Source organism: Musca autumnalis, unplaced genomic scaffold (assembly GCF_047663935.1).
Source record: "Musca autumnalis isolate F117 unplaced genomic scaffold, ASM4766393v1 scaffold_1, whole genome shotgun sequence".
Lineage (NCBI taxonomy): Eukaryota > Metazoa > Arthropoda > Insecta > Diptera > Muscidae > Musca > Musca autumnalis.
Window position 1 is genome coordinate 57,793,994 of NW_027411644.1, and position 7,363 is coordinate 57,801,356.

Below are 7,363 nucleotides of genomic sequence, written 5' to 3' on the forward strand. Positions count from 1 at the left end.
GTTTAGAAAACATCAAGAGGTCTTCTGTCTCAGGAGGTCATCTGTCAATGGAAGACTTAAGAAGACCTCTTGAAATATGCTTTCTATGGAAGAGTTCAAGAGATCGTGATGGGATTTTCTGTCTGCTTTTATATAGAGAAGACCTTTTGAGGTATTTTATAAACAGAAGACCTCTTGAGTTCTGCTATTGTCAGAGCCCCTCTTGAGTTCTTCTATTGACAGAAGACCTCTTGATGACCCATATTGACAGAAGATCTGCTTAGGTCTTCCAGAGGCAGAAGACCTCCTCTTGTGGTCATCTATAGGTAGAAGACCTCATTTTGGGGTCTTTTGTCACTAGAAGTCCTCTAGTGGTCTTCTGTTAAAAGAAGACCTCATGAGTTCATCTGCCAATAGAAGACCTCTTCTGTCAACAGAAGGCCTCTTTCTAAAGAAGACGTCAGATATGATATGCCTCGCTCTCTATAAAATACGTCGAGAAGACCACTCTCTAAAAAATCGTTTATATATTTCAAAAGGTCACCTGTCAAAAGAAGACCTTAAGAGTTATTCTTTCTGTAGAATTCCGCAAGAGGTTTTCTGTCTATAGAAGAGTTCAAGAGGTCTTCAGTCTATAGAAGACCTCAAGAGGAGGTCTTCTGCCTATAGAAGACCTCAAGAAGAAGACTTCTGTTTATAGAAGACCTCAAGATGTCTTCTGTCTAATGAAAACCTCAAGTGGTCTTATCTCAATAGAAGACTACAAGTGTCGATAGAAGACTTCAAGAGGTCTTCTGTCGATAGATGTCTTCAAGATGTCTTCTGTCTATAGAAGACCTCAAGAGGAGGTCTTCTGTCTATAGAAGACCTCACGAGGAGACCCTCTGTCTATAGAAGACCTCAAGGAGTCTTCTCTCTATAGAAGACCTCAAGGAGTCTTCTCTCTATAGAAGACTTCAAAGGATGCCTTCTCTCTATAGAAGACCTCAAGAGGAGGTCTTCTGTCTATAGATGACCTCAAGAGGAGGTCTTCTGTCTATAGATGACCTCAAGAGGAGGTCTTCTGTCTATAGATGACCTCAAGAGGAGGTCTTCTGTCTATAGAACACCTCAAGATGTCTTCTGTCTATAGAGGACGTCAAGAGGAAGTCTTCTGTCTATAGAGGACGTCAAGAGGAAGCCTTCTGTCTATAGAAGACCTCAAGAGGAGGTCTTTTGTCTACAGAAGACCTCAAGAGGAGGTGTTTTGTCTATTAAAGACCTCAAGAGGAAGTCTCAAGAGGCCTCAAGATGGAGGTCTTCTGTCTATAGAATACTTCAAGGGGATGTCTTCTGTCTATAGAAGGCCTCAAGATGGAGGTCTTCCGTCTATTGAAGACTTCAGGAGGAGGTTTTCTGTCTATAGGTCACCTCAAGAGGAGATCTTCTGTCTATAGAAGACCTCAAAAAGTTGTCTTCTGTTTATAGAAAATCTCAAAAGAAGTCTTCAATCTATAAAAGACCTCAAGGGGATGTCTTCTGTCTATAGATGACATCAAGAGGAGGTCTTCTGTCTATAAAAGATCTCAAGAGGAGGTCTTCTGTCTAAAATAGACCTCAAGAGGAGGTCTTCCCTCTATAGAAGACCTCAAGACGAGGTCTTCTGTTTACAGAAGGCATCAGGAGGAGGTTTTCTGTTTATAGAAGACCTCAAAAGGAGGTCTTCTGTCTATAGAAGACCTCAAGATGAGGTCTTCTGTATATAGAAGACCTCAAGACGAGGTCTTCTGTCTATAGAAGACCTCAAGACGAGGTCTTCTGTCTATAGAAGACCTCAAGACGAGGTCTTCTGTCTATAGAAGACCTCAAGAGGAGGTCTTCTGTCTATAGAATACCTCAAAGGGATGTCTTCTGTCTATAGAAGGCCTCAAGATGGAGGTCTTCTGTCTATAGAAGACCTCAAGATGGAGGTCTTCCCTCTATTGAAGACTTCAGGAGGAGGTTTTCTGTCTATAGGTCACCTCTTCTGTCTATAGAAGACCTCAAGAGGGTGTCTTCTGTTTATAGAAAATCTCAAAAGAACTCTTCAGTCTATAAAAGACCTCAAGGGGATGTCTTCTGTCTATAGATGACATCAAGAGGAGGTCTTCTGTCTATAAAAGATCTCAAGAGGAGGTCTTCTGTCTAAAATAGACCTCAAGAGGAGGTCTTCCCTCTATAGAAGACCTCAAGAGGTGGTCTTCTGTTTATAGAAGACCTCAAGAGGAGGTCTATAGAAGGCCTCAAGAGGAGGTCTTCTGTCTACAGAAGACCTTAAGAGGTTGTCTTCTGTCTATAGAAGACCTCAAGATGGAGGTCTTCCCTCTACTGAAGACTTCAGAAGGAGGTTTTCTGTCTATAGGTCACCTCAAGAGGAGATCTTCTGTCTATAGAAGACCTCAAGATGGTGTCTTCTGTTTATAGAAAATCTCAAAAGAAGTCTTCTGTCTATAAAAGACGTCAAGAGGAGGTCTTCTATCTATAGATGACATCAAGAGGAGGTCTTCTGTCTATAACAGATCTCAAGAGAAGGTCTTCTGTCTACAATAGACCTCAAGAGGAGGTCTACTCTCTATAGAAGACCTCAAGAGGAGGTCTTCCGTCTTTAGAAGACCTCAATAGGATGTCTTCTGTCTATAGAAGACCACACGAGGAGGTCTTCCGCCTATAGAAGACCTCAAGAGGAGGTCTTCCGTCTAAAGAAGACCTCAAGAGGAGGTCTTCTGTCTATAAAATATCTCAAGAGGAGGTCTTCTGTCTACAGATGACCTCAAGAGGAGACCTTCTGCCTATGAAAGACCCCAAGAGGAGGTCTTCTGTCTATAGAAGTTCTCAAGAAGAGGTCTTCTGTCTATACTTACTTACTACTTAGCTGGCCCATTACAGAACATTTGTTCCATAGGCCGAACTAAGACAAGATCTCCATTCCTCTCTATTTGTTGCTTCGCACTCTGGAATATCGCGCCTTTTCATCTCATCATCCACTTGTTTGTGCCATCTATTCCTTGGCCTGCAAATTCTGCGTGCACCGCCAAGCGGTCCCTATTTATACGCCTTTTTAGCGGGTTCATCATCGCTCATTCTTATTATATGGCCTAGCCAACGCAATCGCTGCATCTCGACACGTTTAACAATATTGATGTCGTTGTATAGCAGATAGAGTTCGTGGTTCATGCGACGTCGATATTCACCGTCAACGCAAATTGGTCCGTAGATTTTTCGAAGAATTTTTCTCTCAAACACACCAAGCACTGCCATGTCTGCTTGCGCAAGTACCCAGGCTTCGGAACCATACATCAGCACGGTAGTATCAGTGTTTTGTAGAGCGTTATTTTTGTTTGACGAGATGTGGCTTTGTTTTTGAACTGCTTACTTAAACCAAAGTAGCATATGTTTTTATTTCACAACTGATGTCGTTTGTTGTGTTTACGGAGGTGCCGAGGTAGACAAAGTCTTTTACTACCTCAATATTATAGGAACCAACTACCACATTAGGTCCGAGCTCAATGGACTCATTGCGCGCCGACACCATCAAATTGGTCTTCTCACCGTTTACCGCCAGACCCACTTTAGCAGATTCTCCTTCGACCTTTATAAAGGTATCAGTTACTTCTCTTACTGATATCATCAGCATAAGCAAGTAACATGTGACTATTGGTGTAGATTGTGCCACTTCTTTTGACGTTTGCCTCACGTACAACCATTTCCAGCAGCTGTCGAAGGCTGCTTTATAATCGACAAAAAGGTGGTAGGTGTCGATCTGCATCTCTTGGGTCTTCTCCAGGATTTGCCGCAGGGTAAATATCTGGTCAATGGTGGACTTGCCAGGTCTAAAGCCGCATTACTTACTTACTTAGTTGGCCCATTACAGAACATTTGTTCCATAGACCGAACTAAGAAAAGATCTCCATTCCTCTCTGTTTTTCGCTTGACTTTTTGGAATACCGCGCCTTTCCATTTCTTCATCCACTTGTGTGCTCCATCGAAGCTTAGGCCTGCCGATTCTGCGTGCACCGCCATGTGGCATGTATTCATACGCCTTTTTAGCGGGTTCATCATCGCTCATTCTCATGATATGGCCTAGCCAACGCAATCGTTGCATCTCGATACGTTTAACTATATTCATGTCTTTGTATAGCTTATATAGCTCGTGGTTCATACGACGTCGATATTCACCGTCAACGCAAATCGGCCCGTAGATCTTTCGAAGAATTTTCCTCTCAAACACACCAAGCACTGCCTTATCTGCTTGCGCAAGTACCCATGCTTCGGAGCCATACATTAGCACGGGTAGTATCAGCGTTTTGTATAGTGTTATTTTTGTTTGACGAGATGCGGCTTTGTTTTTAAATTGCTTACTTAATCCATAGTAGCATCTGTTGGCCAATACAATTCTTCTTCTTATTTCACAACTGATGTTGTTTGTTGTGTTTATGGCAGTGCCGAGGTAGACGAAGTCTCAAAATTATATGTACCAACTTCTACGGTTGGTCCGAGCTCTATGGACGCTTTGCGCGTCGACACCATCAATTTGGTCTTTTCGCCGTTTACCGCCAGACCCACTTTCGCAGATTCTGCTTCGACCTTCCTAAAGGTATCAGTTACTTCCTTTACTGATCGTCCCATGATGTCTATGTCATCAGCATAGGCAAGTAACATGTGGCTATTGGTGTAAACTGTGCCATTTCTTTTGACATTTGCACCTTTTCCAGCAAAATGTTGAATAGGTCACACGAAAGGCTGTCTCCTTGTCTGAAACCTCTTTTAGTACAAAATTCTTCAGAGAGGTTCTTTCCAATTTTAACTGAGGACCTAGTATCAATTAGAGTCATCTTACAAAGCCGGATGAGCTTTGCGGGAATACCAAATTCAGACATTGCATGGAATACCTTTGATCGGAGGGGACTGTCGAATGCTGCTTTATAATCGACAAAAAGGTGAAATGTGTCGATCTGCATCTCTTGGGTCTTCTCTAGGATTTGCCGCAGGGTAAATATCTGGTCAATGGTGGACTTGCCAGGTCTAAAGCCACATTGGTATGGTCCAATTATCCCGTTGACCATAGGCTTTATTCGTTCGCACAGTATCCCTGACACTATCTTATAGGCAATAGGGAGTAGACTTATGCCCCTATAGTTGGAGCATACAGTCTTATCTCCTTTCTTGTGGACGGGACATAGGATGCTCAGGTTCCAATCGTCGGGTAGGCGTTCTTCCTGCCAGATGGTGCTAACTAGCTGATGCATACACCTTATCAGCGCGTCGCCTCCGGTTTTAAACAGCTCGGCTGGTAAGCCATCGGCACCTGCTGCTTTATTATTCTTCAGCCGGTTGATTGCTGTTTTTACCTCATCTTGGCCGGGTGGTATACATTCTATACCATCTTCTGGGACTGGATCTGCGGTATCATCGTCTTCGCCACTATTGGATACCAGCAGATTGGAGAAATGTTCCTTCCATATCCTGAGCACGCTATCTGTATCTGTTACCAGATTACCTTGCTGGTCTCTACAGGAGGATGTGCCTGTACCAAAGCCATCTGTTTGATGTTTCACTCTTTGGTAGAATTTTCGGACTTCATTCTGGCTCCTGTACATCTCGATTTTTTCACACTCCCGCTTTTCCATTTCTCTCTTATTCTTGCGGAAAAGACGTTTCTCTTCTCTCCTTATCTCCCGATATCTCTCTCGTGCGCTACGCGTTGCTACTGATTGTAAAGTAGCTCTATATGCCGCATTTTTATCTTCGGTAGCAGCACGACACTCCTGGTCATACCATGAATTCCTTTGTGGAGGTCTCTGGAATCCAAGTATGGATTTTGCGGCTGTTTGCATGGAGTGGGCAATATTTTGCCATTGTGTTGTTATGTTATCGGGGCAAGGAGTGCTCGCGTTAAGCAATTGGGCTAGTTGAGTGGAATATGCTGTGGCTATCTGTTGTGTTTGCAGCCTATCGATGTCCAACTTCCGCGTTGTGTCTGTTCGTGCTTTATTTGCAACGTTTAGACGTGTACGTACCTTTGCTGCAACAAGATAGTGGTCCGAATCAATGTTTGCGCCTCGGAACGATCGTACATCCAACACGCTGGATGAATGTCTTCCATCTATCACAACATGATCAATTTGATTACTTGTTCTTTGATCTGGGGTCAGCCAGGTGCCCTTATGAATATCGAGATGATTAAATCTGGTACTGCTAACTACCATGTTTTTTGCAGCTGCAAAGTCTATCAGCCTCATACCATTGTCAGATGTTTCACTGTGGAGACTGAATTTCCCGACTGTTGGCCAAAGATATTCTCCTTTCCAATTTTTGGATTAAAATCGCCTAGAATGATTTTAATGTCATGGGCAGGGCAACGGTCATAAGTTTCTTCTAAGCGCTCGTAAAATATATCTTTGGTCTGTTCGTCCTTTTCTTCAGTGGGAGCATGAGCGCAAATAAAGCTGATGTTGAAGAATTTAGCTTTTATTCGAATTGCAGCGAGTCTTTAATTCACTGGGGTGAAGCTGGATACCAGATGTTTTAGTCTCCGACTAACTACGAATCCGCAACCAAACTCATGCTTTACGTCATGGCAGCTATAATACAGTGCGTCACCTTTAGGTGTTGTTGTGACGCCTTTCCCAATCCATCGTATTTCCTGTATGGCAGTAATATCGGCCTTGTACTTTTCAAGTACGTCTGCCAATGCGAAGACTGCACCTTCTCTATAAAGAGTGCGAACATTCCAGGTGCAGATTCGCAGATCATGGTCCTTAAAACGTTTGCGGGGTTCGTCAACTTTAGAGGGGTTTGTTTTTCTTTTCTTTCGTTTTTTCATAGTAGGCTGTTTTTTTCTAGGGGAGGGTTACTAACCCGACGCCCAAACCCAAGTTTTTAACGTTCTTATGGGTGAACGCGCGGCACATGTTAGCTCACTACTTTTAACGGGTGTTAAAGGCAGTTCCCCAGGTGACACCACGGGGAGGTCAGTGTCCACTTGAGATGAAAGAGGGACCAAGATAAATCCTGGGCTTTGCCATGTTAAAACCGGTCAGGACCGTTCCTTGGTATCTTCCATCCCCTACGTCACCCCTAAAGCCGCATTGGTATGGTCCAATTATCTCGTTGACCATAGGCTTTAGTCGTTCGCACAATATCCCTAACACGATCTTGTAGGCAATAGGGAGTAGACTTAGACTTCGGACTTCATTCTGGCTCCTGTACATCTCGATTTTTTCACTCTCCCGCTTTTCCGTCTCTCTCTTTTTCCTGCGGGAAAGACGTTTCTCCTCTCTCCTTTTCTCTCTGTATCTCTCTCGTGCGCTACGCGTTGCTACGGATTGTAAAGTAGCCCTATATGCCGCATTTTTCTCTACGGTGG

General features: G+C 43.5%; 1 non-coding gene across 1 annotated transcript; it reads left to right on the forward strand.

Moving 5' to 3' along the window:
* The first annotated feature begins 1,613 nt into the window (after positions 1–1,613).
* Positions 1,614–1,739, forward strand: LOC141391628 (small nucleolar RNA SNORA11). Its single transcript, XR_012409708.1, has one exon. It is a non-coding gene; the product is annotated as a small nucleolar RNA SNORA11 (small nucleolar RNA).
* The last annotated feature ends 5,624 nt before the right edge of the window (positions 1,740–7,363 follow it).